General features: G+C 37.2%; 1 protein-coding gene and 1 pseudogene across 2 annotated transcripts in view; both read right to left on the minus strand.

Moving 5' to 3' along the window:
- The window catches only part of LOC145279938 (sarcoplasmic calcium-binding proteins I, III, and IV-like), a 462,235-nt gene that overhangs the window by 341,061 nt on the left and 96,506 nt on the right, over window positions 1–24,668 (minus strand). The window lies entirely within an intron of this gene.
- On the minus strand, window positions 17,209–17,325 carry LOC145280657 (5S ribosomal RNA; annotated as a pseudogene).

Here is a 24,668-nt window from a genome sequence, read left to right on the forward strand (position 1 = left end):
CTGTCTGTAGAGGCAGTCGCAAAAGCCAATAATAATGTCAACACAATTTTTTTTGGTGAAAAAAAAAGGTATTAATTTTGTCATTTTCGGTGACCAAAACAACTATTCACAATCGGTGGTCCCAGAAACTCATTTGTAATCGCCAATACTACAGCGACCAGTTTTACAAAATTCGAATTTTCTTAGGAGTGCCGAGAGAGAGAAAGAGAGAGAGAGAGAGAGAGAGAGAGAGAGAGAGAGAGAGAGCGAGAGAAGACTTACACGTTCGCCGATCTTTACTGGCCAACTGACAGCAGGGGGTTCTTTTCCTACTACGTTCTCTCCCTCTCTTCTTTCTTTTTTTTTGCCTCGCTTCAACTCTTTTCTCGATACCCATCCCTATATACATTCATACCATACCATGCATATATATATATATATATATATATATATATATATATATATATATATATATATATATATATATATATATGGTATAAATGAATGTATATAGGGATGGATATCGAGAAAAGAGTTGAAGCGAGGCAAAATTAGCAAATTTCTTTGTTATTTTGCATCGAATCCACGTGTTGCTTTTTTTTTCAACCAAACCTATGTTTCCGTCAATTTGCAAGGATGTTCTCCCCCCACCATAATAATTCTATTATTTATTTAAATGTAGTTGCAATGCGCACTACGTTGGGAGAACATCGCAAAGATTAGATTTCCGTTTGAAACAACATGTACCATCAAAGATTCGTTATGCAAATTTTTCACCCTCGGATGTTCTGAATAATACGTATGGTTCTGCGATTTGAGACCACCTTGTAAATAACCATGCGCGTGCCACGAATTTCAGTGCTGACATGTTTACGATCTCGAGTAAGTCGCACTTGCCCTTTCATTTAAAAATTCTAGAGACTATTTTTATTAAGTCTTTGAGACCTTCTCTTTGCAACCAAACCAAAAAGAAAATCTTTTAGGTCTTACTTTAGTCTCTATGTAATTTTTCCTCCTTTTATTTTTCGCCGCCCCCCTCCGCCATATTTATGACTATTTTTAAAAATCGTATTTTCTTCGATTTAGCCCGTTGAGCGATGAACAAACCCTGGTTAGCTAACCTTTATTTTTATTTTTTATTTTTAAAAATCATTATGTTTATTGGTCTGTATTTAGCCATTATAAAATTTTGTACCCCCCCCCGAAAAATTTTCATTTGGGAAGTGAAATACAAATTACCATTAGCGTATGAAACGATGATCTTTGTGTAAACAAATTGAGCTTAGTTATTTGGACAATGTCAAAACATTGTTAATTCACTGCCCGCATAGCAGCAGTATAGCGCAACAGTTAGTACCTTCGACTGTTGTTTGGGCGATCGGGTTTCGGTCCTAGCTTAAGGTAGTTGCTTGTCTAGCCGCACTGATTAGCTGTGAAACAGCGAAATAGTACAATATGTGGAGACTATATATATATATATATATATATATATATATGTGTGTGTGTGTGTGTGTGTGTGTGTGTGTGTGTGCGCGTGTGTGTGTGTGTGTGTGTGTGTGATGGACTCTCCCGTCGATTTTGACGTATAAGGTTCCGCCACATATATGTGCTGAGCCGGTGACGTTATGCTTAAGCTATGCCCTGAAATGTTACTGCGCGTATGTTTCATATACACAGGGTGGGCCAAAAGTGATCGACCCATTTTATTTTTAAATAACTCTTTCATTTCTAAGTATTTTTTAATTTCTTAATATTCTTTTTTTTCAGATCCTGACAATTAATTATGGAAAAATTCAGTATCGTCCAACGTACAAAAATTGTACAATTTTACTATCAAAATCAAGGCACAATAATTCAAATCCAAAGACATTTCAATGTGAGAGATGCACCTATTGTGGGCATATCTAAAGCAAAAGGCTTTTGTCAACAAGCCCCAATCTTTAATAGAGCTAAAAGAAAACGTCACTTGAGAAATAAGAGGAATAAGGCCAGAGAGAAACAGAGAGCAGGGGGATTTCAAAGTAAAACGGTTCGAGGAAAGCAATTATTATTGGAAAAGGTTATGGCAGAGGTAATCAAAAGCGCTCAAACTTGTGAAACAGAACATGCAGGATGTTATTTTTTCACATTTAACAATACAAGTTTCTCAAGTTTACTGAGGTAAAATAAAGTTTATCGCCTTTATTTTGATGATGCTATAATTTAATGCATATAACTGTTAAAATAAAAATAAACGATATTAGAAATTAAAGTGTGTCAGTGACTTTTGGCCCACCCTGTACTTATAGAAGCGTCCACGTTGATTTTCTTTTTTTTTTTTCTTGATGTGAAGTTGTTTTTATGGAATATTAAAATTCTGCCTCGTATCGAATGTGTATCCGCCTTAGCAGAGATGATGTTAACGACGTGTCTTTTTGCACTTTTTTTGACAGAAGTGTTACAATCCTCTAACATGCACTAGTTGGTCTTATCAAGTCGTCACCTTATGTACGTTTGAAATAAAGTTGAAAACACGTTTGAGGAAGGGAATTCTTCCCGAAATATTATCTAATACGAACTTTCATCGAACAGAATTGACGGTAGTTAATATTATAATAAAAATGTATATTGATGAAAGGTGGGAACGTCAAAACTAGTTCCTCCAGTAGATATCTTTATTTGTTTTAGTGCGTGCTTATCCGTTACACATCTGCATTGCATTGCTTTTATTTTAAATATATATTTATCTTTTCTTTACTTTTATTTAATCCAAATATCACTATTGCGATCAAAATGTAAAAGGCTACTGTGACGTGAAGCCAGATTTATAGACACCAGCCCATGTGTTAAGTTATTAAAGAAGGTGTTTATACACTTACATCTAAATTTCTGGTACAATCTGAGAAACAGAGAGCAGGGGGATTTCAAAGTAAAACGCGCCGAGGAAATAAGTTATTATAATAAAAAGGTTTTTGGCGTCTGGGGACATTTCGCTTTTAGTTGGGTTGGTACGGGTGTTTACATTGAGGGAATTACAAGGACAGTAAATTAAGGTAAGCACATTCCACGGAAGTACTTGCGCAACGTTGATTCTCCATCTTTAGTTTGTCTCTGATGTATCGTTATTTTCATGGAAAGTGTTCGACTGAGCTTCAGTCTATGTTCCCCCTCGCCTAACTTTCACAAGAAACACTCGTCTAGCTGAAAACACTATCAATAATTCCCCCCACTCTTTATCTGTGCCTAAACCTAAACGTAGATTCCATGAACAAAGCTTCTTTCTTAGAACTGCACGCCTGTGGAATTGTCTTCCGTTTTCCTGCTTTCCGGCTGACTACAATATGGTTGTGTTCAAGTCTAACGTAAATAAGTTCTTGATGAACCGTTCCATATAAGTTATCAAATTTACCGAATTTTCATTACTAATGATTACTATATTGTCCAATTTCTACTGTACACTCTTTAACCCTTATCCTTGAGTGGCCTCTTGGCCTTGATAATGTGATGATGCCTATGTAAAAAAAAAAAAAACACGTTGTAGACTCCGTCGCAAAAGAATGCCAAGATAAAGAATAAATCGACTCCTTTTTATTTCCGCTGGAACAGCGACATTTATTTCCTGGTACATTCTCCGAATAAAACGTGATCATCGGTCTGCAGACCCGTTATTCTTTTTTTTTATATCTTTTCTTTTTCTTCCTTGCCGTGACGTCACTTCACACACAGCTCGGCATTTGCACACAGCCGCCATACGCGCGTCCGCGCTCTGTTACACTTGTAAAGCAAGAGCATGGATGCAACATTGTTACGATAGGACAGGAGACGGATCTTGGTATACAGTGCGGAATCTATTAGGTTGGGAAGCATTCCTTTTTAGACTCTGGTGCAGATGGAGACAATAGTAGTTAATGCACCGGTCTAAATGCGGCAACAAAATTCTATACGCGATACTGACCAAGCTCAGCATCACTCGGATCTATAAAAAAAAATCACAGATTAGCTCGATGACCTAAAGTTCATTGAACATTCTGAAACCAACTGGATTCCAACTTGTTACATCGATGACGTCGGTCATTGTAGTTATCAATTTCATCGCCGGGACCCCTCTTCTATGCATGTTGGGAAGAAGTAAAATATAATCGCATAAAACATTGTGGCATGAGAATCCGTTAATTATAAAGTTGTATTTTTACTGACGCCATATTTGATAATACTAGAAACGAATACTGTTTATTTAAAAAAACAAAAAAACAATTTATGCTCTTAAATTAAGTTCCAGTTTTTTTTTTTTTATTATAGCCATATGGATATACACCAAACCGGCATTATATAAGCATATGGCGTCTTGTTACGCATTTTTTGCCAACCACATTTAACATCTGTATAAGCACGGGAGATTCACTTCCTAATTTCATCGCGTCGCAATTTTGCGGATGTGTTTTTTTTTGTAAATTTTCATTCTATGTTGTCTAGTTATCGATTTCCAAACAAAGTAGAATTTGTATTTTTTTTTTGCGCGCGATATAATTTTCTCAAGCTGTTTTCTTTATTAGATAAAGACGTCGATTTCTGATGTAAACTTTGTCGATTTATTATTGTTAGCAAATCAAATAACATTTGTCGAATTCTTTGCGATTTTTTTTTCTTTTTGGCTTCTTCTTATCATTTTCTTGTCATGGTAGCAAACGGGCGGTGTTTACAAGTCTTCTTTCCATGGCTTCCTGGAAATTGAATTCTTCAGTGCAATATCCAAAGACAAGGACGATTATTTTGACATTCTGATTTCGGTAACGTTTATGGCTGAAGGTGTAAACCTAGACAAAACTTCGGTTCCGCGAAATATAAATGAAAATCTCCTAAGACAATTATTTTTATTATAAGTCTTTTAAATCTTCTTAAAAAAATCTTATCAGTTTGTTCACGCTGGGGATGGGGCATCTTACCGGATGTTCAGCGTTTATCCACTGTCTCATACATTCTAACTCAGAGATATTTTTAAGATTCTGATCGCCCTTTTAAGTAGAATCGTTTGAATCTCACTTGCAAGTGGTTCACCAAGTATATTTGTCTGGTTGTTTTTTGAAATTATTTTTCATGAATCCAATTGCTCATATATACACTGGAATGATAGAGATCTTCCTAAGATTCCAGTTTCTTTTTATATAATGCCTTGATATTTCGTTATATTTTCTCTGTTAAACCCATTCGACTGGGGTCGCCTTTTTCCACTTCTTGTCCTATATCACAATGCCAGGTTTTATGATCTGTTTTCTACGTACGCAGCTGTACGTATTGCAAAATAATAGTGCGTGAGGTATGACTCATTTCAACTGTTAAGAGATGATAGTGCTATGCCTAGCTTTAAAGGGGCCACACAGATGAAACGATCTAAAAGATGGACTAATCTTTACACACACACACACACACACACACACACACACACACACACACACACACACACACACACACACATATATATATATATATATATGTATATATAAAGTGTAACCCTAATATAAAAGACTTCTTCTCCTGCTCCCACAGCCCTCTTATATCTGGGTTACATTTATATCTGATATTCTTATATTAGGGTTATACTGTACATTAACACAGGCTCTAATTTGGGAAAATCTCTCTCTCTGTCTCTCTCTGTCTCTCTCTCTCTCTATATATATATATATACATACATATATATACATATATATATATATATATATACATATATATACATACATACATACATACATGATGATTGCAACGTCTTGTCAGACGAGTGCCACTCCCTCAGACATTTAAAATCCATGAGCCCAAGTGCCTGAGGGAGTATCTATACAAAGATGATGTTACAGAGTTTTAGCTTTGTACGACAGCTCAGTCTCTCTCTCGGTTCAAAATGTTGAGATCCAGCAACAAGCAAGAGCAAGATAGCCAGCAACAAATTAAACTGCAGACCAGCTTAATGCGGGTACTGGTCTCCCGCTTTATGGTTTTTTAAATCAGAGATTTGCTTCTCCTAGAAAGGTTGCCTTCACCACGGCTTACAGGAGCCCTCTCCACCCCAATACACATACACACACACAAATATACACGGTGCGAGTTGGCCGTTGACCCAGAAAAAGGGTTCATTCATACATACATACATACATACATCCATACACACATATAAATATACTTACATTTATATATGCAGGGACACCCAGCGTTTCCCGGTCGTAAAATACGCTTAAGTATGATATTTCAATTGACGCAGATATCGTATTTATTTTCATATAGTAAATTCCATATTGATTATTTTATATTATATTGTACCCAATATATAGTCATATACCATGAGCTAGAATTGAAACCGAAACTTAAATTGATAATAGGACCTTGAAAACATTATAACGATTAATAAAAAAAGAAAGTAAAAATTATAAATACGGAGTTGCATATAATAATATATAAAAGGGTAATATATATAACTATAATTCTTCCCATCTTGGGTTTAGCGCATTGGGAAGTGATATACAAACTGCCATTAGCGTATTAAGCGATGCTCTTTGTGCAAATAAATCGAGCGGAAACATCTTGAAGATGTCAAAACATCGTTTATTCATTACCCACACTGCAGCAGCCGTAGAGCGTAATGGTGAGAAGCCTTGACTGTGATTTGGGCGGTCGGGTTTCGATCCTGGCTTAAGGCAGTTGCCTGTCTAGACGCACCGATGACCTGCGAAACAGTACTGTATGTGGATGACTATATATTATATATATATATATATATGTAAATGTTGGTTTTAGCGATATGTTTCAATTATTTACGAAAGCGCATTTTTAACTAAACGCGAGCTGGGAATAATTTTCCCTTTAACCAATTTGGTACCCCCACATGGGGAGCGGTATATATATTATTTTTAAAATATAATTATCCATTGAGACGTGTTTCATCTCGCTATATTCAGCCACTCTGATGAGTCGTAGACGACACACGTGTCAGTGGATAATTACATTTTAAAAATAATATAAATATGTACATATATATATTTATGTATATATATATGTACATATATATGTATGTGCGTGTATATATATATATATATATATATATATATATATATATATATATATATATATATATATCTACAATTATATAAATGCAACTCTCTCTCTCTTTCTGCGTGAGTCCTTTCTTTATAGACTCCGAAGCGGCTGAACAGATTTTCTTTAAAATTTACAAAATTTATTGTGTAAGTCTGAGAGTGTATATCATCGGTAAAGCCATTTTATTCCATATCGTCGCTTAATAACAAGGACAAAACAACATGGCCGCGAAAATATTTATATGTATGGTGGTTAAGGAAGCCTATTATATAGAAATGCATTACCGTACATATTAACACTTTTTAATATATACATATGCACGTAAAGTTATAAACAGTACAGAGGGCCCGAACAAAGCCGGGCGGAACTGCTAGTATTAAAAGAAAAGACGATTTAAAACTTAGCCTCATTCTGCACCCTTTCTGTCTTTATCTACCCCCCTCTAAAATATATGATACATAGTTTACAATTGTTCTTTTATAAGCAAAGAGAATATTAGCGTAGACAGTCATACCATTTGGCACGGAGTTAATGAGAGAGAGAGAGAGAGAGAGAGAGAGAGAGAGAGAGAGAGAGAGAGAGAGAGAGAGAGAGAGAGAGAGAGAGAGTAATTTTGAAAGTTTCTTTTAATTTTTAAATATCAAACATGCTTTGCAAACACTTTTTTCCGATTCAAAGAAGTTACCCAAGCTCAGTGAGAAACCAAACATCTCCGCTTATCTCGCAAACATAAAAGGCAACCTTTTGGGGAAGGGTGGGGGATAAGAATTAATAATTTGTATTATTCAGATTCCAGAGTCCGACGAGACTCACCTGAAAAAAGGTCGTAGGTTACAACTGCCGAAATGTCGTGAGAATAACATTCAATATGGAAACCGTAGTTCAAATGACACAACATCTAATGATGACGTTTTACTTTATTTTTACCTGGTTATAAATTGAAAATTAAAAAAAAAAGGACCTGAAAAAAAAAAAGGATAAAAATAATTATATCGGGTTCAGGAATTGGAGCAGAAATACACCATGATCAAAATTAATTCCCAGGAAACGCTAAATGTGTTTACTAACATAAACAAAGTATAAAAATAATAAAATACGCCTGAAGAATTGCAAACATCGTTTGGTGTTTAAGGAAGTTTCAGATGGGAACAAATGAAAAATAAACACTGTTGATCAACTAACGCCGGCCATTAACTTCAGCTTACACACCTAACAAATAAGAAATGAAATAAACGATAAAGAAATAATAAATAAAAACAGGACGTCACAAATGATAAAAGCAAACTTGCCACAAGCGATCATGATTTCTACAAATCCATCATTTTGTTTTTTTGTTTTTATTTCGTATTATATGTTTCTTTTGATTTAACGCTTCCTGTGTCCAGTTAGTCTTCGTTATTTTTTTTTACACCATTTTACAAGGTTGCGTCTATGTATCTCTGTACGAGGTTCTGTCTGTGTTGCTATAAAAAAAATTCTTATAATAAAACAAGCAGATAGAGGTAGACATATCTTAAGAATACTCCTGTTTTGGTTTGATTTCGTGTTTCCTTTTATTTAATTCCTTGCATCCAAACGTCTCTAAAAAATGCTCTCTGTGTTGGTTGGTCTCTCGCGCTTAAGGTCGAAATTGAATTTCCTGATTTGTTGCACTTAAGTCTGACGCGACATTTTATAGGCGCAAATTCAATGGACGCATCTCGCCTAAGATTACCTTTATGAGAAGCCCTTCTAATCTGTCAGTCTTAGGTTTGAAGCAACATTTTCATCTCCAAGCTAGAGGATTCGTTGGACGCATCTTATTTCAATGTATTTAGATCTGTAATGTTGAGGATTGGAGTTGTAGTTTCGTAACTAAAGACGTTGTGAAGAATTTGACTAGTCCTCTCCCACCGTAAGAGATTGGACACCAGGGTCGAAAAGTGGGATTGAAGCCAGTGCTGCAAAGGAGTTACCGTCTTATTCTGGAAGAGATGCCTGTATAGCTCTGTTGGTATTCTCGGCAGGGCGCCTTAGGTTATTAGCAATAAACTAATCTCTTCTCAAAAAGAGAATGTAAAGCCTGGGAGGATGGATCTCTTAGAATTGCAGAGAACCAGCATTACACCCCAATCAACAAGAACTATGAGATTACAGGAATGGTCTAATCTCTGTTGATTCTGGGAGCCAAGGATAAAAATACAGTGAAGAGACATTAACTACTTACATACATTGTTCTCCGTCGTCTTTAATATCTCTGCACACGGGTTTTTCAGGATACCATGAATTAACATTAAAGATCATTTTTAAACTCAAAGCAGATATCCTCGACATGTCTAGGCAGTGGATCATGCGAGGAATATTGCATCTTTTTTTTTGTATTGTATTTTTATCTCCAAACAAGGCACAGCGCCACTTTGATGTAGGGGCTACTATCTGGCACATAATTTGTAGGGATACTATGTGGGGAGCTGAGCAGCAAGATGTCTGTTTACATTACACTTTAACTTCTGCATGTCAGCACAGTCGAGGAAACAGGAACCCGGAAGGGAATTCCAAAGTCTAGCAATCCTACGGAAAGAAACTATTAGAATAGAAAGCTTTTGTGTACGGGTGGGGTTTTGCTGCTTGCCAGGTTTGCCGAGGGTATTTACGTTGAGGTGATACTAGGGCTTGTAATAATAATAAAATACGCCTAAAGAATTGCAAACATTGTTTGGTGTTTTAAGAAGTTTAAGATGGAAACAAATGAAAAATAAACACTGTTGATCAACTAACGCCGGCCATTAACTTCCGCATACGCACCTAACAAATGAGAGATGAAATAAACGATTAAAAAAGGATGTCACAAATGAAAAAAGCAAACTTGCAACAAGGGATCATGATTTCTACATATCCGCCGGCTTATTTGTTTTTTTTATTCGGAACATCTACCACTAAACTTCTTGTAAAAAAGGCAGAGGGATTCAACATTTCGTCGACGGGACAGCGGTTGAAGCCTAGCTGATAGCGCGGAACCTATCAGGTTGGCGACTCTCTTTTGAACCCAGTTTTTTTGAAACTCAAGTATTTAGCTTGATACTCCCCCATATCAGATTAATTGTTGTTCTGAAACCCGACAATATCAGGAAAGGTCGCATTAAATATATATTAGTATATTTGCCATGACGTTAGACACGACATTAGGTGAATGTTTGAGAGAAAGTGATAGAATGAACTAGATTCTAACTTGGACCACCAAGATCACACAGACGTTGCGAGCCTGTCTCTGCTTTATCGTTATTTCCATGGCAAGTACTCGTCTGAGCTCCAATCTATGCCCTCCCGCCGAACTTTCACGAAAAAACACCAGTCTAGCTGAAACCACTGACCATAATTTTCCCCACTCTTTATCTGTGCCTAAACCGAAATGTACATTCCATGAACAAAGTTTCTTTCTTAGAACTGTACGCCCGTGGAACTCTGTTCCGTCTGCCTGTTTTCCAGCTGACTACAATTTGGATCGTCTTCAAGTCCAACGTAAACAAATTCTTGATGAGCCGTTCCCCTTAAACAATCCAATTTACCAAATTTACACTACTAACGATTACTATGATATTGTCTTTATGACTACTGTACACTCTTTAACCCTTATCCTCGAGTGGCCTCTGGGCCTTGATAAATGGTGACTCGTATGTAAAAAAAACAACTTCTTCATAACATTTACGTAAATACTTCACGATAGATAACTGATTGGTTGATTGATTGGTTGGTTGGTTGATTTTTTTACGGCATATCAACCCTTTTTCATGTTATTTAATGCTGAATACAGTGATTTTAAAGAACAATTTGTTAGTAGAATATATATATTTTCAAGTCGGTTTCTATTTAACCTATAGTTGGGAACCTAACATGTACTATACTCTGGGTCAAAGTGGACCTGAGAGCAATGGAAATTAAAGGGTGGCTTCGCACTCCCCAAAGGCCGCAAGCTAGGGACTCACCATCGGATAGAGTTTAAGGTCATATCCAGAACCGGATAGATAACTGAACTATTATATATTAAAATTCATATTAACGGAAACGCTGGTAATAATGATATCGCAATGGTTTTCATATTAACGGAAACGCTGGTAATAATGATATCGTAATGGTTTTTAACTCAAATAGTTTTGTATTATTTGGATTCTGAACACTCCTCTCATGTTTAGGGTCGCTTAAGATAAGATCAGTAGTCCCGTGAATCCAAATAATACAGATAAATACGGATAAAGAGTGGGGAAAGTTTCACAAGGAAGACTATAGATTGGAGCTCAGACGAGCACTTGCTATGAAAATAACGATAAAGCAGAGACAGGCTGGTAACGTTTCTTCTGAGAGAATAATATTGCAGGGAAGAGAAAATGGCATTCCTACTAGGCCACGAAGTCTATTTTGAACTCTGTCAAGATAGGACAGGCTGCTTCTAGCAGTTCCTGCCTAGATGTGGCAATAATACTCCATCCTTGGACGCACTTGGTTCTTATATTGATAGAGAATTGCATCAGCAGTGAGATATCTATGGCTAGATAAAAGGATCCCACTATTTTTCCAGCGACCTTGGCAACAGATTTGATGTACATGTTCTATTTCAGATCAGAAGTGAAGGTCAATCCCAGAAGCTTGTCAAAACATGGAGCCTCCCACAGACGAGAGCCATTCATTTAAATTGATGCCGGATGGAGATAAGAGCGTTGATGATGTAAGATAGAAGCTTGGTTTTAGATGCATTTAAAGTAACTAGCCACTTCTTTTCCGTTGTACTATGTGCTCAAGATCAGAGGAGAGAGAGGACCAAAGAGAACTTGGTCGTTTACGGCCTTTCATGTGTTGCCATAGATGGTAGTCTCATTACATTCCTTACACTCTGTGTCGTAATCCATTGGGGAAACGGTATATTATTTTATTGTGGACTCTTACTATTGTAAAATGAAATGCCATACACTCTTTAAATGACCATACATCCAACATTTATTATAAGAAAGAAAAAAAAAACATTTCATACATCAAAATACCGTGAACAAATATAAAAACCAGCTAATGATGTACATGTTCTATTTCAGATCAGGAGTGAAGGTCAATCCCAGAAGCTTGTCAAAACATGGAGCCTCCCACAGACGAGAGCCATTCATTTAAATTGATGCCGGAAATCGAAAGTGTTCAAATTATTAACTATTGTGGTCGATGAACAGCTGACAACGCTCACTGATTGGATTGAAAACGGTCCTAATCAGTTCAATTGGTATGTGCACACATTTTGTTTCAATGGTTGCTTTCAATTCATTCATTGTAGCTTGTTTTGTGGCGTGAACCCTGTGTATAACATGCCCCCCACATCGCCCCCCAAAAAGAAAAATATCCAGTGAGTGTAGACAGTACTCGTTACTTCCTCTTCGTCCTATCTATCTGTTTCGCAGGTGACTATCAAGATATGTTCTTACGTCATGATGATAGTGAAGACGTGCTCCATCCTGTGGGAAGTGCCGTTCTTTATTCCGAAACATATCTTGGGAACGTGGTATAGCGTATTCATGTAGCAAGTTGAGATAATTTAAAGAGTGCATACATTTTCTTGGGACGCCCTGTACATTATGTATCCATGGAAACTAGTAAGAATGATATGATGATGCCTTTTAACGTTAAATAGTCTTACAAATGCACGCCTTTTAATCTCGAACATAAAATACATCAACTTAGTTTTCAGCTGTGTTATAAATTATCGACTAGCCAACAAAACGGAAATCAAAACATTGATTTAAAAGTGTCGCTTGATTGAAAGTGCTTAGCATTGAACGTTTGAGTAGAAAAGAAAAGTTATTAACGCGGTATGTCAAAACGAGACAAGGAAATCAAGATGGCGTCGCAAAGGAGAAAAAGAAGAGAGAGAAAAAGAAGGTAGAAAAAAAGGAGGCGGTATGTTGTTGCATAGTGAATGTTACTGGAAAATAAACGAGAAAAAGCAAGTATAAATGCGTGGTTTATGGAAGAATTTGCGAATACACCATGATTTAAATAAGGTTGAATTTGAATGATGGAGCAAATTTCAAGAGGAGATAATGTACAAAAAGGGAAGAAACCGGAAGAAGAAAAACCGGAAGAAGAAAAATACATGAAGGAAGAGAACGGATGAAAGAAACAGAAAAGAGAAGAGAATTGAAAGAAAAAATGGAAGTAAAATGAGAAATACATTTATTTATAATATAAACCTCACCTGCCTGTTTAAATGTATGTAATTTCAACAAAAACGTAACAGCCAGCCATGGTTCTCCCAAGAATGTGCTGCTGCCATCGCGCACAGAAATCACTTTTTCCATAGCCACCAATGTAATAGATGCACTGAGACTAAAGCTGCTTTCAGGACTGCCAGCAACCACTGTAAAAGATTAATAAAAATGCAACAAAGCTATATGCTCAGTCCTTTAAATCCAAAGTAGCTGAGCAGCGGCTTGGTTACCACTAGTTTTGGTGAATAGCAAACAGGATCCTGAACAGAAGCGTGCGTTCTATCCCAACCATCATCAATGAACCCGAGGTCATCTCGTCAGCATCAGACAAGGCCAGACTATTTGCCAAGAACATTGCAGCTAACTCTACCCTATGCGACCAAGGCAATCAACTCCCCATATTTCCTCCTATAACAGACAACACGCTATACAACATACAAATATCTGTGCGTGAGGTCGTTTTGCTAATCTAGAATCTTGACTCCAGTAAAGCAACTGGCCCTGATGGCATTCCAATTATAGTGTTGAAAAAGCTTCAACCAGAACTTGCCCCCATACTCACAAAACCGTTTAAGCGTTGCCTTAAGGAAAAGTGCTTCCAAACACGTTGGAAAACTTCATCAGTATGCCCTGTATTTAAGAATTCAGGTGACAGGTCATCTCCCCATCAGTACAGACAAATAAGTCTCCTGTGCGTTATGAGTAAGTTGCTGGAATCCGTATTAAATAAAGTAGTAGCCAACCACCTCAGCAGAAATAATCTTTTTAGTGACATGCGATTTGGTTTCCGTTCTGTCAGATCTACAGCAGATAACGGTCATATCTCATAGGAATAGTGAATCTCTCGACAAAGGCTTCCGGTCTAGGGCAATTGCTCTTGACATGTCAAAGGCGTTCGATAAGGTATGGCATAAGTGCCTACTTCACAAGGTTTCCAGCTACGGTATAACTGGAAATGGTTTCTCAATCGTTAAATCATTTCTCTCTGATAGGCTCATAAGAGTAGTAGTAGAGGGAGAGAAATGAAAGGCCAAGTGAAAATGCATGTATGCGTGTGTGAGGAGAACTCCCAACCCATATACTCAACAAATTTTTAATCCACAGACTTTAAATTGGGGATATAAGGTTATCAGACATGCGGAAAATTTTAATCGTTTTGACCCCCCCCCAAAGGTTGCTAAGAGGTCAGAATTGAAAACAAAAATGATATTTGAGATGTCATCAGATCTTTATCTATAAACTGTTTCACGACTGCACATGCGCAGATCGTTCGGCTGCCTTATGTTAAGAATAAGCGGGTTTGAAAATACTAATCAAAGAACATGGAAAGCTGACCTAATGGTTATTGTACTTAGCTCACTGAGTTTAGGTTTTGGTTTCGTCTCAGCTCGAATATTTTTTTTTACTTACAAGAAGTGAACCGTTTAGAAAAATACTCGCGTGCATGTTTTTCTTTTGTTTAATATTTTTTAATCATCGTTACGTTTAATACCGGGCGACGCCTGGTACATCTGCCAGTATATATATACGAGAAGAAAAGAAGAAAGAAATAGATAAAAGAAATCGAAGAAAAACTAAAAAAAAAATAAGGACTGTTATTCTTGACGGAAGCTTGCCATCTTTTCAGGCTGATATCGGGCGTCAATATGTACGTATGTGGCACTTTTTGCCTAGCTACACTTTTGCATAATCGTTCATAGATATGGCAGAGGAATTTGCCAGTATGATGACACTTGTAGGGACTATTTTTTCATTTTTTTTTTCTTTTAAGATAATAATGTTGGGTAAGGGGCAGCCAAACCACCTGCTAACATTCCCCTGCTTTTTATTGATACGAGCCGATAGCTCTTTTTAGTATCCTCGTTATTCCCTTAACGCTACCAGACCTGAACTACTGAACCTAATTTGCCCCTGTGCCTGGCCCCCTGAGCAAAATTCTGAATCCAGATCTGGAGCTCCAAAAATGTGACTCCATCCCTCATCACCCACACCAGAATCTCCCCTATCACCTGGTTGAGTGACCGCCCCCTACCTTGAACACCGTATTTTGATCTAGGCTCACTGACATCATCAGAATTATCATCACTTTCTCCTTCATCGATATATTCATTATCACTAGCGTTACTTGATTCAGAAACTCCTGATCAAATTCGTCTTCGTCTGAATCAGAATTTGTCACTTTATCCAACACTTGTTGCATCGTGAAACTCCTTGGTCTCGCTGGTCTTGTTCTGTCGAAGTGTTTGGTTCGTTACTAGCTCGATTTATGGCTACTTTAGTCTACAAAACAACTCACAACCCCTGTCAAAACAAAGGAAGACATTTGCAGAACGTAAGGCTTGCGTTAAATTGAGGCTAAGTAGCGATCGGGTAGCTATTTTTAGCTCCTTGACAACACAAAAATACGTGGTCGGAAAAATACTGGTTTAGCGGTAACTCGGTATATAGCATTTTCGGAAATTACCAGTATATCGGTAACTCGGTCTGGTAGGGTTAAGTGCAATTATCTGGATTTCTTTTGCACTTGGTTCACCAGGAATATTAGTTAGGTAGGACTATGCACCTACGTGTGTCGTGTCAAACCGCTTGAACATTTACAGACTAGTCAACATATATTATAATACTTGGATGGTCTGGGTGGCAGCACACCCTCATGAAATTGTTTGTCTTGTCTAACCCTGTATGACTTCACGCTCTTCACCAAACCAGCTTTAGTCAAAAGAAATCTGACACGGATTGCACATTTCAGCTCTTGTTGAAAGTCGGCAGAAAGTGCAGGTTTATACTGCTTTCTGGGGGCATGTTTCGATACTGCATGTCCAACACGCTGTTCCCCAAAATTTGAGATATAAAAATAGATAGCTACATACATAATAGTAGTAGTAGTAGTAGTAGTAATAGTAGTAGTAGTAATATATGATTTTGAACGCTTGTGATAAACTAGGCGTTCCAATAGCTTGTTTAGTTTAGTGCAATTTTGTCTAATACATTTGACAGAACTACTTGCGTATTTATATTAGTAGTATTATGTTTGATAACATCTAATAACATTTTAGTATTGTCAACAACAGCAGTAGTAACAGTAATAGTAGTAGTAGTAGTAATTATATTATTATCTTGAAGGCCTGTGATACACTCTAGAAAGAAGAGTAGTAGCACATCATTTAAGACGTTTATGTTTCAAGAGCTTCTACTTTTCAGCTTATATAATAATAACAAATGTATTTGGAGGTTAGAGTGCCTATTATTATTAGTAGTATTATAGTTACCCGAAACAATATTAGTAGTAATAGAAAGATTAGCAGTAGTATATTATTTAGGTCGTTTGTGTTCCAAGAGCTACTACTACTTGACTTTATATGAATACTAGTCTGGGTGCCCGGCGTTGCTCGGGTGTTTGGAGGTGTGTGTTGAGAGAAAAAAAGTGGTAGCATGCAGGCAGGATCGAACCCATACCGCAGTGGAAGAAAAGAACGTACCCCCCCCCCAAAAAAAACAGTGAGGTCTTTGCCGTTGCGCCCATCGCCAAACCGGAAGTGACACGGTTTAAATTAAGGCTAACTAATCGAAAAGAGAGGATGACTTTTGAAAATATCGGCGAACCCCCCCCCCCCCGACCCCTCCATGTTGAAAAGTACCCAGTTGAGGGCGAAGGAATGAATGTTTTTGGCCAATTTTTCGATATTCAAGACGATACCAATCTCGTGAAAATCCGTCGCCTCTGTCGAAATTTATAGGCAGAAATACAAACATACATATATAAATAAAAGGCGTCTTTCATTCTTGACAGACTATAGATACCAACGGTAAGGGTGCCTGCGTGTGACATTTTTGTGGCAAGAGTTGCGCAATCGCCAACCACACCTCTTCTGAGTCGACATTGTCGAATAACAGTGGCAAGTGGAGGTTCAGGATGACTGGAAACAATGCCGAGATAAGCGGAAAGCACATACAGCGCCTAGAATTCCCAAATGGTCACCCATCTGGTACTAGCCAGGCTCAACCTTGCTTAACTTCGGTGATCTGACGAGAACCGGCGTGTCAACGTGATTATGCCGTATAAACATACATACATACATATATACATACATACATTAAACAAACAAGTGAATTTTTTTATTATTGATACCTAATGAATTTAGAAGATGTAAGTGCCTATTAATATTATTAGTATTATTAATCTTAGTAGTAGTAGGAGGAGGAGGAGAAGGTAGAGAAGGAGGAGGAGGAGTCACAGGAGTACTTGTAGTAGTAGTTGTAGTAGTTCTTCTATCCTATATGACACACTCGAAATCTGTTACTCACTAAATCTAGGTGGCTATTTTGTTATCTCTTCCTCCTGGTAAACTGGACGTGACATTTCTATTTAAACTTTTATTCCTCTGTTTCTCTCCTTCTCAATTTCATTCCCCCCTCCCTTTCTTCTACTTTCAGCTAATTCCAATCTCTAATAGACACACACTTTCATAAATTTCTTTCTGGAATATTGGCCCTCACCTGGACAAAATCTGCGCAAGTTTAAGGTAAAACAATGAATGTTGTTTGCTAAAATTTAGATATTGTTCCTTCGGGGCAAGGCCGATCAATGCAATATCAACTTTATGGTTATTTGCTAGGTCGTTTTTCTTTTAGTTTAAGGCACACATATATATATAAGACTACCCATTTATTATCGACTATCAGGGCTACCAGGCGTTGCCTGGTTCATACAAAAGCAAAAAATAACTGAATCCCGGGCGACGCTGGGAAGGTACAACCAGGATAGGATAAATACAAGAATAGCAAATTGACTACCTGTTAATTTGTTCTCCGATGAACATACGCATTAGAAACGATTCTTTTATTTCACATAAAGCTTTCTGACATAAACCATAACAGACTTAACATTACCACAGACCTTTTTGCTGATGATCTGATGCTGACAACCGGAAGTAGGCTGTTCAGCAGCCCGCAGCAAATGGCAGTTCAGCTTTTGATAGGTTGTAAATATGGTGGATTGATGTCTTAGAACATACATCAAGCGTATTTCTTTTGCAACCTGATGAATTTATCACAATCGTTTGATGTTAGAGTTGTACAAGTTTTTCTAGTAATGTAACTTCCTAAGATTATGCCGTTTGATGAAGGAGAACGACTATACTAAAAGCCAATAAGGAATATATATATATATATATATATATATATATATATATATATATATATAAATATATATATATATATAAGAGAGAGACGACTAATATATATATATACATAGATATGTGTAGACACATATATACATATATATATGTATACATAAATATACATATATGTACATATATGTAATATGTACACATATTTACGCACACACACACACACACACACACACACACACACACACACATATATATATATATGTATATAGCCCGGCACAATTACGTCGACACACCGGTACTCGTCAGGTCACCGAAGTTAAGCAAGGTTGAACCTGGCCAGATTGGTTACAATTTAGAAAGGCTAGGCGCTCTATGTATCTTCTGGGAAGGTTGGACTTGGGGCCCAGCATCCTCACCTTGAAAAAGGAACTCCTTGCTACAAAAACATCATCAATATATATATATATATATATATATATATATATATATATATATATATATATATATATATATATATATATATATATTACATGGGGATCACTACTTACCAAGGTCTGTAAGCCATTCGGGGATAAGGGTTATTTTGTGTACAATAATCAATGGGATAATATCGTAGTAATAGTTGGTATTGGAGATTTGATAAAGTGTCTTACTTAAGGGGGCGATTAATCAGGAATTTGTTTATGTTGGACTTGAAGACGCCCTAGTTGTAGTCAGGTGGGAAACAGGCAAACGGAAGAGAATTCCACAGGCGTGCACTTCTCAGAAAAAAAGCTATGTTACTGGAATCTACGTTTTGATTTAGACACAGATAAAGAGTGGGGAAATTACTGACAGTGGTTTTAGCTAGACGGGTGTTTATCGTGAAGGATTGGCGAGGGGGGCAGAGATTGGAGCTCGCACGAGCACTTGCCATGGGAATAACGATAAAACAAAGACAGGCTCGCTACGTCTCTTCTGTGGGAGAGAGGCTGCAGGGAAGAGAAGAGAGCACCCCCCACTAAGCCACGAAGTCTATTTTGTACTCTGTCAAGGCAGGATAGGCTGTTTTTATCAGCTCTTGCCCCGATATGGAAGCAGTATTCCATCTTTTGACGTACTTGGCTTTTATAGAGATAAAGAACTGCATCAGTTGTGAGATATCTTCTGGAGCGGTAGAAGGATCCTATCATTTTCCCAGCGGCCCGGGCAACAGCCTTTATATACGTGTTCCGTTTCAGATCAGGAGTAAAGGTCAAATCCAGGAGCTTGTCAAAACATGAAGCCTCCCCAAGACGAGAGCCATCCATTTCAATTGATGTTAGATGAGGAACAGAGCGTTGATGATATAAAGTTAGGAGCTTGGTTTTAGATGCATTAAAAGTAACCAGGCATCTCTTCCTCCACTGAAACACGCGCTCAAGATCAGAGGAGAGGGAATCAGAAAGAGCTTTATCATTTACGGCCTTTGATGTGTTGCTGTAGATGGTCGTGTTATCAGCATAGATGTCAACGAATAAATTAAGTATGTGTTTTGGGAGATCATTGATGCAGATCAGGAAGAGAGTTGGGCCCAAGATGGGCCCCTGGGGGACTCCAGCATTAATAATGTGGGCCTTTGATTGCTGCCCATCAACCACTACTCTTATGAGCCTATCAGAGAGAAATGATTTAATTATTGAGAAAACATTTACAGTTATACAGTAGATGGAAATCTTGTGAAGTAGGCCCTTATGCCAAATCTTATCGAAGGCCTTTGATATGTCAAGAGCAATTGCTCTAGAAAGGAAGCCTTTGTCGAGATATTCACTAATCCTATGGGATATAACTGTAAGCACATCAGCTGTAGATCTAGCAGAACGGAAACCATATTGCATATCACTAAGGAGGTTATCTCTGCTGAGGTTGTTGACTACTTCTTTATTTAATATGGATTCCAACAACTTACTCATGACACACCAGAGACTTATTGGTCTGTACTGAGAGGGGGATGACTTATCACCTGAATTACTAAATACAGGCTATACTGACGAGGTTTTCCAGGGTGTTGGTATGCACTTTTCCTTAAGACAACGCTTAAACAGTTTTGTCAGTATGGGAGGCAAGTTCTGGTCGAAGCCTTTTCAACACTATAATTGGAATGCCGTCAGGGCCAGTTGCTTTACTGGAATCAAGGTTCTTGATTAGTTTGGCGACCTAGTGCACAGATATTTGTATGTTGGATAAGGTGTTGTCTGTGTTAGGAGGAAATACAGGGAGTTGATGCCCTTCGTCGCATAGGGTAGAGTTAGCTGCAAAGTTCTTGGCAAATAGTTTGGCCTTGTCTGATGCTGATGAGAGGATCTCAGGTCCATGTATGATGGTTGGGATAGAACGCACGCATCTGTTCAGGATTCTGTTTGCTATTTGCCAAAACTGGTGGTAACCAAGCCGCTGCTCAGCTACTTTGGATTTGACGGACTGAGCATATAGCTCTATTGCATTTTTATTAATCCTTTACAGTGGTTGCTGGCAGTCCTGAAAGCAGCTTTAGTTTCAGTGCATCTATTACATTGGTGGCTATGGAAAAAGTGATTTCTGTGTGCAATGGCAGCGGCACATTCTGGGGAGAACCATGGCTGGCTGTTAGGTTTTTGTTGGAATTTTTTGGATGGTATCAATCCGTCTATGCCTACAATTAACCATTCGGTAAGGTCTGATACTATAGAGTATACATCCTTTTTAAACATGGAATGCAGAGGTAGATCAGATATGAATGTACGGAAGCTATCCCAGTCAACCATAGATTATCGATTTACAGTACGGTGGAGAGGTACATCTGAAGACTTATTGAATTTCATTTTTATGTTAACTGATACAACTGTGTGATCGGAGGATCCCAGGGGAGATAGAACGGAACATAAACATGAACATATATATATATATATATTATTATTATTATTATTATTATTATTATTGTTGTTATTATTATTAATGAAATAGCATTTTTTTTACCAGTTTCAGAATCTTACCATTAGTTTCGTATCAAAAGCTTCGGAAACGTTGGCAATGCTGAGCTGCGAGTAGTGTGAAAATTTCGTACTGTTCCGAAAAAGCAATTGCTGGATCCACGGTATTTGAGGTGTGTCAAATTATTAACAGGGAAATTTGTTTCGTCAATACAATGGGCCGTAAAGGTGGTTTGAGTAGTTCTGAACAGAATACTATTACAGAACATTTATCATAAGGTAAAATTACCCTCGAAATATCAAAAATGATAGGAAGGTACCATCAAACTGTGAAGAACTTTGTCAAACACCCTACAAAGATACGTAAGAGATCTGATGAAGGTAAATCTAGAGTTGTTTCACTCCGTTCTCTACTCCAAATTAAACGTAAAGTTGTTAAGAATCCTGAGCAGACAAGTCGAGAAGTCTTTGATCAAGCCGGATTGAAGAATGTCTCAAAAAGTACTCGACGTCGCCATCTGAAAGAAGTGGTAAAGACTGTTAAGCCTGTGACAAAGCCTCTATTAAAGCAACATCACATACAAAACCGCTGGAAATGAGCAGAGGACACCATGAAAACGGATTTTTCCAAAGTTTTGTTCGCAGATGAAGTGCGTGTCACTCTTGATAGCCCAGATAGCTGGAGAAAGGGATGGATCCTAGATGGACGACATCGTCATCAGAGTTTAAGGCGCCAACATGGTGGTGGGATAATGATTTGGTCTGGGATTATTAAGTTCCAGAAGGCTTAGAAATGACATCAAATGCTTACATAGCTTTTCTGAAGGAGCACTTTGAACCATGGCTGAAGAAGACAAGGCTGACGTTTAGAAGAACCATTATTTTTATGCAGGATAATGCCCCCCTCGCATGCAGCAAACAAAAGCAAAGAGTATTTGCAACAACTGGGGTTCTCTGTGCTACGGAAGATAGAGTAGTCTGCGAGTTCACCAGATTTGAACCCAATTGAGAACCTTTGGAGTATCATGAAGCGACGCCTCTATGCACGTGGGCGCCAATTTAAGAGCAAAGATTGGTTCTGGGATACGCCCCAAGAGGTATCGCGAGGAATAACTGTTGACGACATCACAAATTGGACTAATTCTGTAGACCAACGTCTTTCAAAAAAAGAATCGCAATTATTTCAACGTAGAAATTGCTATGTTGTTATTGTGCTCTAGTTAATGTTTGAAAATTATTTTAATAAACAAGTTATGGGTTATTGTGCTTTTTTCTTTACCTCGTTGACACTGAAATATTCCTATATTTTGCCATAGTTTCGCTAATAGTGCTTTAATTACTTTAAATTCTGACTGGAGTATCTGAATAGTATGGTAAGCACTTTCTCAAAGTTTCATAGATTTTTATTCTCTCGGTCCTTAAATATTTAAAAAAAAATTAAACTCGTTAATAATTTGATACGCCGTATATATATATATATATATATATATATATATAGTTTTTGAAGTTTTTAGCCTTTAAAACTATACAAAAAATATTTTTTTTATCATTCGTTAGAAAAACCATCTAGCCAGTAAGTTATTTAATCACCTGCAATCACTGCATCAACTCGCTCTCGAATTTACTATAGTACCAATAATTTATTTTTCAGGGGATCATCAGTTGTTTACCATGAAACACTGTTTCGGGGATTTAAAAACAAAACAGTATATTACATCATGGCTCCCCAGCAGTGATGATCAAACACTACCACCCTTAATCTAAGGAAGAAGACATGTTACAAACATTTGATCCAATTTCCTATTCTTAATTGCAGTTACTAACTTTTTCATACTATAAAAATGAATTTCTTACCTGTGTGATTCATCTATTTCCACATTTAAAATGGATATATTTTTTAATTTATCAGTCTTGTATATATATATATATATATATATATATATATATATATATATATATATATATATATATATATACTAGCAAAAGTACGTGTCGTTGATTGGTTTCAAAAACAGCCTACAGAAAATGGGCTCTGATTTATGAAAGTATGATAGGTTATGAAAAGGAAGGGTTGTAAAAAGATAGCTTCGAATTTGGTGGTATCAAAACCAAAGCAAAATATGATGAAAGTAAAAATAAAATAGATAAACCCCATAATTTATTATACCATACCTGTTCACACTGAAACACTTATCACAATATTCTGTGGATCTATATTAAAAAGCCTTGTTAAACTTTGTGACATATTTCCATTCTATGGAGGTCAGGTGCGAACGAACACCCCATAATTTTATTATACCATATTTCTTCAAACTTAAACATAATTATCAAAGTATACTTACGCAGATAGATATGAAAAGTCTTTATTAAAGTTTGTGCCTATTTCAATTCTATGGAGGCCAGGGGCGAACGCACACCCCACAATTTTATCATACCATCCCTATTTAAGTTAAAACATACTTATCAAAGTATTCTTATGTACATCTATATCAAAAACACTTGTAAGCATTTTTTTTTTAATTTTTATATTTTTTATTTCCATACTTTGTGGACCAGGCGCGAACGCAGACCCCACAATATTAATGAACCACCGTTCTGCTAGATCAAACATACCCATTCCTGTGTCTCAATACATCTTCTATCATTATATGTAATCAGTGTTTTAAAATAGTCAACCATATAGGAGCCTATTCCTGACCAGGCACACACTCACATACACACAGAGGCATTCAGCTCATATCAGGTCATAATAAGCGTCAAAGTTAAAAATAAATTGACCTCTGCGGTCTTTTCCAAATTACTGGTCTAAACATTTGAAATTTGACATAAAGGATATTCAGAGATAGAGCAAGCTTTTTAATCGGTTTGGGTCGAAAACTTTTAGTTACCAATATAGTTATTTATCTATGTATGTATGTTTGCATGTGTGCCTAAAACATTTGACAGAGGCGACAGATTTTACCAAGATCAGTATAGTTTTAAAGGTCGACCTTTCAGACGACAAATATCGAAAAATTGGCAAAAAAAATTAATACCTTCACTTTCAACTGGGCGGTTTTCTACAGGGAGGGGTCGCTTTTTTCGCCGATATTTTCGAAAGTCATCCTCTCCTTTCGATTGTCAAGCCTTAATTTAGACATTAGTGACTTCCGGTTTGGCGGTGGTCGTAACAGCAAAGACGTCAGGGGTTTTCCCCGTTCTTTTCCTTCTTCGCGGTAGGGATTCGAGCCTGCCTTCCTACTACCACTTTTTTTTTGTTGCTCAACATACACACCCAAACACCTGGGCAACGCCGGGCTGAAATGCTAGTAAAAGAAGACAATTAAAAGAATCGCTTTTGGTATCGG

The sequence above is a fragment of the Euprymna scolopes genome, chromosome 7, assembly GCF_053919585.1.
Source record: "Euprymna scolopes isolate OS-2025 chromosome 7, ASM5391958v1, whole genome shotgun sequence".
Lineage (NCBI taxonomy): Eukaryota > Metazoa > Mollusca > Cephalopoda > Sepiida > Sepiolidae > Euprymna > Euprymna scolopes.